Consider the following 11,746-nt stretch of genomic DNA (forward strand, 5'->3'; position numbering starts at 1 on the left):
TCCACCCCTACTCTCATTTTCACACACATACGCCCGCGCGTATTTTTATATGAAAAAGGTGCATAAAAATTGAAGTTTCGTATGTGTGTCGTTTGTGTATGCATGAATACATTATTTATGATTTATATCAAACATGAACAATGCGTCATTTCTGGCTGACCTTTGGCCGGGAAAGGTTTGAAGAGTGAAACTTTTCAAGCGTTACATTACCAAATGGATTGTGTCATCATGGAACTTATCAAACGACCTTCATAATTATGTATGAACAATTAATCTGATTGTTAGAATAAATATCAAAACTTTTTGCAGTATTGCTCATTATTTTATGTTTGAGTTTCCTATATAATTATTTCGATGCTATGATATCTTTGATGCTTATCTAATAAAATTATTTTTAGATCTATATATGCCTAAACATTTTAGATATTTCAATAAAATTTTTCTTGTGTACATGGTATGCGCGAGATTCATTTCTTCTTTTTTTTTTATATTGATAGAGAAATGTTAAATGTCCAGAAACGATCTGTTCGATAATTGATCGCCATAATTGATCTGATAATAATTATATTAGAGAGTTCATAATTGAATTCTTTATAATCGGCTCGTGCATATCCGCATTTATAAACGCGATCTTTTTGCAATCATGATATGCGTTTATTACAAATACGCGCATTAACGTCACCGAGGAACTTAACAGATGTATCTTCTGATGGAGCTTCATCGAACAGACGCCGGATGCGCGGATCATCAGCGTCGTGAACAACCGACTCGATTAAGTTTGTGAAATCGGAGAATTCGTATGCGATCTCTTAATGACTCTCACGAGTTTCGGCGACGTTGAATGCCGGTGGAAACGGGGCGCGTTACATTACGTGGGCAGGATCGCGCGGCTTTGGGAAACTGGATCTCGAATTCGACGCTGTCGCGTTCAATGCACTTTGCGCGCTCGAGAAGCATCGCCATTTCTAACATCTAGATAGTCAGCATCCGTCTCAGATATAAATTCAGGTGAAACCTCTTTCACAGCGATGCTCGATATCAATGACGGGGAAACACATCTAGATCGGGTATTCCTGCCATTGTTTGCTCTGTTCTTGAGTATCGTATCGCTCTGTGCTTTTCTATCGAAGTCTACCAGCTTACCTGAAACAAGACTGACAATGACGACGAGGAGGGCTACGATTACGACAGCGACGACAACGACGACAACGACGACTACGACAACGTCGATGACAACGACGAAGACGATGACGACAGCAAGGTTCCATTTAATTAAGTTTGCATTGTACTAAACTGCATGCTGTGGCGAAAGATTCTTATCAAAGCTTTGCAAGATATGATGACGGTTGTGAGTTGGGTGCGCTTATCAGAAGCGATCTGTTCGAGCAAATGAACGAACAGCCATTTACGTTCGGAGATTCACTCCTAACGAGATCGAGGAATCTATCAACAGTACTCCTCCTTCTGGTATCTAAGGAACGTACGTAGGTACACCATATATAGCCAACTTCTACTTCCGTCTGAAGCTGATTTCGATCACTCGGAAAGACAATAATTAGAAATCTCAGGAGTTACTTAATTTTCGAGATAAAATATTATATGTATGACATATATGTAACACAACTTGACGATTTTATTAGAGGAAAGTTGCTTTCATAGATTTCCTAAAGAAACAAGCAAGATAAATAAAATAATGTTCCTTCTGTACTCCTTAAAATCGATACAATAGAAATTTAAATGCAGCTGTTTAAAAAGTTTATTCCAAATATGATCGATTATTCTGCTGTAATAGATTCTGCCACTTTATCATCTTACTGAGCGAAATGTCAATTGCACGATGAAGTTATCGGTGAGTAATTAGTTATCATTTGATAAAAATTAAAGAAAAAGTTTATCACGTTGTACATGACGGTACGTGAAGTTTTGTTGATTCGGGATTTCGATAATCCCGCGATTTCAACATTTTCATCTGTACGTTAAACATGCTTTTGCCATTCCATTTCCACGTGATAATTGATATTGCTTATACTGCTATTGCTGTTTCAAATTATCGGAAACCAGAAAAAGGACATTCATTTAGTACGAATCTTGTTTATATATACATACGTGCAAATCATCGAGAGCTTATGGAATATTGACGGCATTACAACGGAATTTATATAAACTTACTATGTATATCTGTCTCACTTTTCTAAATTAATAAAGTTTTCGTGACTACGTGTGTCATAATTTTGACTCTCTGAAATAAACTGATATAACGTTAACATGAAACTCCATAAATGTTGTAAAATTCTTCAAAAGTTTTCTAACTTACATACGTTATCTCTGTAGTTTGAAATTTCTTTAATATTTTAATGACGATAAGCTAAGTTCAGATCAAAGTCGGTTTAGAAAAGATGTTCATGATTTAAGGATTGACCATTTCGCAAGCTTAGAAAATAATAATTTTCACTTTTCGTAGGTTTATTATCTACATCGTTTGTCGACTTGTCATAGAAATCGCTAATAACAATCTTATTTAGATACTTATGTTACTTCCCACTTGTTCGCAGTTTACAATTTTCTTTCAGCATTAAAGTTTTTACTCTTATATTATTTATCGGCTTGTAATATCCGGTTGTACGGTTTCTGACCTATCATGTTATGATAAATGGCACGTTCAACACTTAGATTTGCAGGTGATTTTCTCGCTATATGCGCCGGTAGCTATGCCCGTTCTTTATCGTGTCGACGCTACATATTATTAAATCATCAATATACACGTCAAGATTGCAAGAATTTTTCTCTTTATAAGAAACATCAAACATTTGAATATCTTCTTTCTTCTTTTCCTAGTACTTATTGATCTAAATAATTTTCTAAATTTAAAGTTCTCTTTTTCAAATTGTTTAAAGTTGTTTTACTCTGTTTTATTTTCAAATCACGTATGATACGGAAAGATGGTTAAAGTTAAAAGAATTTCCGCTCGTTTATTTTTATCGCACTTAATCTGGAGATTCGAGATAATTATTTTGCTGGTGATGAAATGTTTCCATGCTGTTTTAATAAGCCGTATCATGTCCAATGAAACCGGAAGCTTTAGCGTATAACAGATAATGGCAATGCAGCCGCAACGACAGCAAGGGAAAATGATTCAGAGACTCTTCTCCTTCTGGGAAATCCGTGGAATGTTTAATAGTCGCGTGAATTCACAGCGTCTCGGGTTGTATCGCTAATGAATTATCCGGTTACAGCGGGTCGCGGCTCTCCGAGGAAATCGATGTAACGTACTCCGCTACGGTGCTCTTCCACGTGAATCGCATCGCGTACGTAAACACGAAGTACTGCAGTTTCAGCGAAGCGAATTGCGCCTCTTCTAGTTACAGACCAATAACTACCGTGCGCCGAACAACGTAATGTTCTAATACGGCAACGCTTGATTATTATATAACAACATTTCATTAACGTACTGATGCCATGAAGATGAAATGGAAAAGAATCAGCAACATTGCTTTAAATTGGATGTTATTATCTGTAAATACGAGAAAGAAAGTTTTTTTTTATTTAAGTGATGCGAGAAAGTTGTTTATGTATCATCTCAGTCTTCATCTATTATTTATAAACTAATTTATATCTATCGTGACTAGTCATATAATTTTATATTATGGGTTGAAATTTTGTTTCAAATGTTAATCTGGAGTGGAACATATGTCCATTAACATTATTTCAAGCCTTACACTGTTAGACATCAAAGGAGCAATGAATAAATGTTTTAAGTTAAATAATATTTTATTATTTTTAAGTTTCTAATTTATAATTACACATAATTATCTCACATGCTTCCTTTTAATTGTTAAAAGTGTGAAGATACGTTTTTGACGACATTTCTCTGACAAGAATCTTTCACCTCTGGGTTTATATTGATAGGATGTTAATAGCATCTTATAATTTCAATAACTAATTCTAAACTAAGGTTGATTAAAAAGAAACTCCAAGAAGGGTCTTAATATATTATGATTAAATAATTACATTTTTATATCTAATTAATTAATTGTTTATTATTTTTCATTTGCGCATCAATTACCATACTGTACTTATATTTGCAGCTTTTTTTCTTGATGTTATCATGAGTCGTATATAACTTGTTAAATGAAAAAGTTTAGAAAGAAAAGCTAAAGATATCTAAAAATCACATTAATCAATCAAGTTCACCGGATGCCTTTTACGCTTTTTTCGAGCCGTTTGTTCCGGATACATGTTGGATACATCTTGCTCGAGGCAATCAAGACAATCCGACTTGTATTGTTATTTCTTTTTCTCCTTGAACTATTAGATGCCGGCAGAATAAAAAATGTTTGTGACACTGCACGATTGTATTGGAATTTTGCTGCGTTATTGGAAACATCGGGTTCAAAGATACAACACTCTCGACAACATAGCATCGATCGAGGTTACGAGAACCGCGGCGCGGAAGAAGAACCAGTTCCGGGTGAACGGCGGCGAAGCTGCGCCACCCGACCTCGGCGGAGTTAAGTAATTTGTCGTTGCCGATGGGTTAATGTTATCCATCACTAAGCGAGAATTTACGATGTAATAAGGCCGAGTAGTGACTTCCGCGATCTATCTCGGATGTCTCGTCGCAGTAACCTCCTTTACTTATTCTATCCCCTGCCTTCTCCTTTTCTATCTCCTCATCATCATCTACCCCTCTTCAGTTCTTACTTATTGTAGTTACCATCGGCTTTTCTTATGATCTCTTCATTGTCCGCGACACGTCATGCCTCCTAAAACCTTCTCACGAGAACGCGCTATCGATTTGCGATTAATTAATATAATCAGGTCAGTGGGTGAGGAGATAGGAGTCAATTGGTGAGACCATCCTGCGAACAGATGGTTATCGCTGAAAGATATTCCTCCGTTATCGTGTAATCTTCTCTCTCTGGTGCTTGCGAAGCGATTCTGCGAACGACTCTTGGTTGCTGAGACTCTTGATACTCAGTTAAAATCTGTTGGTACTGCGAATTCTTGTCATTACACGATTTTCACGATACATACGTTGTGGAAGATATTACGGAATTATTACTTCTTTTTTCGGTTACGGATCTTTTTATTTCAATTTGTCCTGAGAAAAAATCAACGGCGGTCGAGGTAGTTGTGTCCGTTGATTTATGATGCAGAAGCTTTCTCTATTTATTTTTAATGACAGTGAATTGTCGATGGCAAATAAAAAATATCACCTTTGGAAATGTTACTCCGCAGATTCTCCGCAATTCACGAATTAACTCTCACGGGGAAAGATCAAACTGTATATTTTACAACGTGGGTGAGAGTAGTTTCTCCCTCTTCTCCTCCTTCGCCTTCGTGCACAAGCCGTTCGACAAATCGATCGCATTAAAGTTCGAAAGCTCGTACTGTATGGTGCTCGGTCACGATTGAGCCGACGAATGAGGCGGCAAAAGGAACGCGGGCAGAAGAAAGAAAAGCGTAATCGTTGCGTCTGGACGAACGTGATCGGCTGACATTTATTGCTGCTGTAGAACAATGCGGAGTCATTGCCCAGATCGCCCCAGCTACTATTATTGCTACCGTTACCGTCCCCTAGAGATCCTCGAATGCTAGTTTCTGATCGCGGCGCGAGAATATCCAGTGCGTGAACGCTATGATTGATAACAAGCATAATCACCTAATGTCAAGGCTGATATTGGTATCCCATGACGTCGATTTTGTTTAATATTTCATAATTTGAGAGTTTTCCATAAAAACCGAACGAGTTTATTTTTTAAAATAAATTCTGAATTATTGACGTCAAATTATTCTCTATTATAGCGATATATCATGGCCAATTTTGTTCTGGCAAGAATTAAACAAAAAAATAAAAGAGTTTAACAAAGGATGTTTTTGTTAAGAGCAATTTGTAACATTTTGCAAAATGTGGAAAAATATTCTTTTTATTTTAAATAATATTTCCTTTTTTACTTTTATTATTAACGGTATAAAAGAGATCAATTTAAAATATTATGAGACAAATACATAATATAAAATTTTTGCAAGGTTCAGAGATTTATTTTTATTTTTTAAATAGGTTCTCAAAATATCATAGCCTACAACTTTCTTCTTATACCTCTTACATCCGGATAAAAATAATTATATTTACAATAATAAACGGTTTGAAGATAAAAAGTTCTTTTTGTTTTCTAAAAATTTAATTTTTTAAACTTATTTGATTTTTCTGAAAAACTCTTCAATTAACATCCGTCCAGGTAGACTCGTTGGTGAACAAACTGAGACACACGACTTCATCTCGTCTAATCTTGTTTGCAGATAAAAACACAGTTCGAGCCAGAATAAAGATTCACTTGAACTTCAATTTTACAGTTTACAAGTATACACGTTTCACTCACTTTAATGTAACGACGAATTGTCAAAACGTTACCCATGTTATACGCCTGCCGTTTATTTTGCTAGACACATGCTATTTTGCAAGATAGCGTGAGTTAGTCACCTGGAACACATGCGATAACATGATTACTATGTAGATGAGTGACACACCGGATTTGCGCACGAAAATATCGGCGTTTATCTTGATTAAATAAAACATTATTTCCACGATCTCTAACGAATAATGATAACATTCATTGCTATATCATCCTTCAGATTGTCTTAGAATTAGTTTTTACTTTCTTTGATAACTGATTATGTCATATATCAAATTTATATACAATTTTATTTGACTAAATTTAATACATATAATACATGAAATATATATAATTAGATTGAATGAGAATAATGAAATAACATATATTTATTTTATTATTCTCATTCAATCTAATTATACATACAATATTTTTATATATTTCTAAAGATACATCTAAAAATTTTAAAATTAAAATTTTATATATTTAATAATTATTAATGAATCCGCGATTCCCCTCCCCCCTTATTTAGATAATTATTATTAGTAGATATCTTTTTTAACAATGCCGCAAATTACAAAGTTCTCTGATAATTAATTCTGAAAATATATATTGATCGACATTAACTATTTCGGAGAAAATTACGTGATTCTCCTTCCCTTTCCTTTTCATTACGTGATTATTAATACTTTTCTACATATAGTAATCCTCATTTTATATTCTCAAGAATTAAAATACTTCATATACTACGGTTATAACTTGGCGATGAGGAATTGGAGCATATAAAACGTAATTATCACAAGACTCATTTAATCCATATATTAATGAGTATTATCCGTCATCTGTATTTGATATTAAACTATTTTAATAATACGTAACTACCATCAGGTTACTAGTTTTTCATTATCCTGGACGAACGATTCTTAAACTATGCAAAATTCTGGAATTCCGCAAGAATCTCTTCCAGAGACCACAATTCGTTTTTTTATTTTAGTGGATAATTAAATATGTAATTTAAATATGTAAATTAAATTAAATTCAAGTATTGTAGCGTTTGAATTCAGGAAAATGTACATTTTCGCAATCAAAAGGTTTCTGGGAGTAGCCATCAAAAAAACATTAATCATATATCATATTGCACAGACTGTCCTACAATAAGAAACATCCAGTATTTTGTGTTTATAACGAAATGATATAGCACGTTATCGTGTAATGCATGTGCAAATACATAGTTTTAATTTTTTGATAAATTACCGCGCGAGTTAATCGAAGTTCGAATCTGATCTGAGCTAATTGGGATATCATACAACGTGATAGAACAAAATTACGATAAAAAGTGCATCGCTAAAGACGTGTCGCTTCTCGTCTCGAGAGACTCAAGCATTTTCTACATCTTACTTTAGTTTAAGTGCAGCTTTACATTGCTTAAATTACGCTTAAAGATCGCTCGCATATCACGTTCCCTCAGTCTCAAATAATCGTATATAAGAAAGTTATATCGCTATTTGAAAGACTGTGTCTTTTAAATAAAGTGATTGTCGGTATTCATAGTCGATTCTTATTTCAAGACCGTCTTAAGTAATGTCTTAAGACGCTAATGCGGCTCTCTGATTGGTTTGTGACACCTCAAGGCTGAACTTAAAGCAATCTTGAATATAAGAATTAACTATAAATATCAGCCATATCCCTTACTTACGAATGAAGAGCGCAAAACTATATCGAGTCAACCGAAGAGAAGAAATATTAATAAGCGTAATTAGTTCCATTACTATAAAAAAATGTCACCGTTGCCTACCTTGTTTCTCCTTTTTCAATCGTTTTACTCAAAAATCACCGACGCTAAGTAATTTATATCCGGAAATATGTGAGTAAAGTGATGCGATAGTTGAGTTCGAAATTTGCATATTACAGACAACGAAAAAGTATGCTCGCAACAGGAACTCTGCGAGCGAAAGGATTAAACTTTCTCATGAATTATCATCGAATGCAAGAAAAAGTTTCCGAGCTATGTATAGCCTCCAGCAATGAGCGAGCAAGCTCTTTTTTTCAAGCGGTGTTTACGAGTCTCTCTAGAAACTCAAGTTAAACGTAACTTTTTGACCATGTCACAGCTTGTGAAGCATCACGCGCATTTTTTTCTTCACCTTTTTTTCAAGCGGCAACTTTATACATTAACACTATTTGCGGGAATACGCCGGTGTAGCTGCCGCGCTGCTCTGTGTTACGGTCCCCGTGGTTAAAGATGATTATGCAAAAGAAGTGCTGCGTGCGTTCTAATATTCTCACGCAGCGAAGTTTTGCTCATTCAAATTTATTCATTACTTCTTTTTTGCATTACCCGTGCAAAATTAATACGGACGGCAACGCCTCGAGATGACTGAGCCGGAAATCTTATTTTTTTATTACTTAGAAAATAGGAAAATAGGAACTTATAAAAGTTCGAAGATACATCGGGAATAGAAAAAAAACTGATCGGTGCAGATACTAGTGCAACAAATGTGCGAGTATTCAATAATATTCTGCGAATGTATATGATTTATAAAACGGGATGTATGTCGATCTTTATTTCAGAAAGCATGATTTGTGCCGTTAGTCCGGCGCAATATCGTAATCGTTAAAGCGTCACATTTGATATATTGAATTTTGCAGTGAATTCGCAGGTATATATGCTATCTGATAGAAAATATTTGTTCTAGAAAATATATCTATCATCCATCGGTATATTTAAATTACATATAGAAAATATTTCATATGAAGAAATAATTGCGATACCGACACGAACGTGTATTAAATTTTACTTAACAAAACGTCATGACTATGAAATCGTCGTCTACTATCATGTTAGTTGAATCTATCAAATTTTCAATTAATACAACCTTTCACTTTTTTTCAGTGCTTACATCAATTTTATCTGCCACCTGTACGTGTATATTGTAATTTTAACATCAATGTATTATCGCACATATATATATATATGCATATGTATAACGTATCGCTTTTACTTATGATAAATGAACAATCTGTCGAATTAAGTCCTTCAAAGAATGAATCTCATCTAAAGAATTTTCTATGCACGTTCGTTAAGACGTATTATCCTAATTGTTAATTAAGATAACACGTCTTAAGTTGTAAATGAATGACGAATGCACAGAATGAGAGGAAGAGAGAACTCTCGTATTTCTCGTTACGTGAAATAGGACAAATTGTTACGATGGTAGTGATAACTTCGTTTTCGAGCAGGTGGTGCAAACATATATAAAAGAAAGATCGGTGAACGTTTCGATAGGACGTCGATCGCCGTGACTGCATTTGTCACTCTGCCAAATTCCGATTGATTCCAGCCATTCACTTTGATCACGTTGCGTCGTGTCGCTGTCGGAGCGACAACGTTTCCATTTACTGATTGCGAGTTTTCGTCGCGTACTGCTGAAAACATTTGTGGAAAGAGTCGTGCGGACGTAAGAACGACGTGGCAAAATAGAACCGATTTCTCGAGCGGAAATTTCGGTATTGATATCTAGTGACACAGTGACTGAACAAGTCATAGTTCTCATAGTCCTTTATAATCGGCGGATGTTACGCTGCGCGGCGCAACGCGGCTCGCGCTTTGTATCTCGACAAGAGATCTTAGGACGCATCCGGAGAATTTATGACAAATTTATGCACATACATACAGTTTCATCTCCATAATATTAGCCTTTCTTTGTTAAGGGACGGAGATAGCGCCAGGGCGACACGTTGCAGTGATCTAGGCGCAGCAGCGTACTTGGGTTACATTTTCGGCACCGTGTGGGACATCTTACAGTCAAATTATACGCAAACTTATTAAAGTTACACTACGACGATTAGCTCGGTGGGAAATGCGAACGTTTGGTAGAGACTCTGTTGCCACCTTTCGACTAGTATTCTACTGGAAATGTGAAATGTGTGATTCTCTCGTCAAAGATTGATATTATCGAAATTTAAATAGTCTTGTAATGCGTCCTCTAAAAAGAAATAACCGCTAGCCCTAGAAATAACTTTTAGCCCTTCCCTCGACCAAAAATATCCTTCTAAAAACAAAAGGAAAATCAACGTGCACATTAAAAAAAAATTTGAGCGGATAATCAGTGATTTATGATATAAAAGTCTCTAACTGAGACTCCCTGGAGAGGTGCACTGAAAAAAAAGATTGGTTGCTGCAGCAAATTAGATAGTAAAATATGGCATTCTTAATTGGCTGTAGCAGCCAATTTTTGGTTGCATTAGTCCATCGAAATCCTATACTGATATTGTATTATAAATAGGCTAACGCAACCAAAAATTGACTACAGCAACCAAAAATTGACTGTTGCAGCTAATTAAAAATGCTGTGCCATATTTTATTTATCCAATTTGCTGCAGCCAATCTTTCAGTGTGGTAATCGCGATCTTAACCCTTAATACACATGATGATATTCCGGCCATTATATTGAGCGTATACGAGGAGTTGTCATTCATAAGTTAAGATAAATTTCGGCTGCTTTCGTCAAAGGATGTGCACAAATAGATTAGTAATGCATCAAACTAGTCCATTGTAGAGACGCCAAATTTTGTTAAGGGAAAGGATAGAGATCATTAGTTATCAGTCAATTTTTTTTTAAATTTACTGTAAGTATTAAATTGTTTAATGATTATTTATTTTGAATATTAAAAGCATTGTTGTTAATACTTTTTATATTTAAAAAATAAGTAATTAATCATTAACCATTTTAATACAATCTAAAAAATAAGTGTGGATTTAATACCACATGCAGTGTTTATATAATTCTCATCGTGTTGATGTTGATATAATAATAATAATAATAATAATAATAATAATAATAATAATAATAATAATAATAATAATAAGCTTGGAGGGGAGCTGATCTCCTTAGAAATCCACTAATTAATAATTAAACATGATCTAATGTTTCTTCCCAATGCTCAGCTGCAGATTAATTGAGCTCCGTCTTTCTTTAGAAGAGAAGAAGTTCATCAATCCGCAGCTGTCTTATCTACTCCCTAAAAAGTTCAAGTCTGGTATTGTAGTTGTTGCTTTAATCTCATGTATGCTGGGCATAGGCAAAGCATAGTAATATAAAAACAAAGAATTTTAAATCCACATTATCCCAGCCAGAAATAATTACATCGATTCGACCAATCATTTCTGATGGGATATTAATGTTAATACTAACATGATGAGAATTATATTAACTCTGCATGGTATTAAATACATATTCATATTTTTTACATATTTGTGTGCATAAAGTATTAAATTTCTCTAAGGCTCGGTTGCACCAACTTTGACTTTAGACAAGATTTAAAACTCTCTATCTCTCCCTCTCTTTCGACTT

The sequence above is a fragment of the Acromyrmex echinatior genome, chromosome 8, assembly GCF_024713525.1.
Source record: "Acromyrmex echinatior isolate Ae372 chromosome 8, ASM2471352v2, whole genome shotgun sequence".
NCBI classification, from domain to species: Eukaryota; Metazoa; Arthropoda; class Insecta; order Hymenoptera; family Formicidae; genus Acromyrmex; species Acromyrmex echinatior.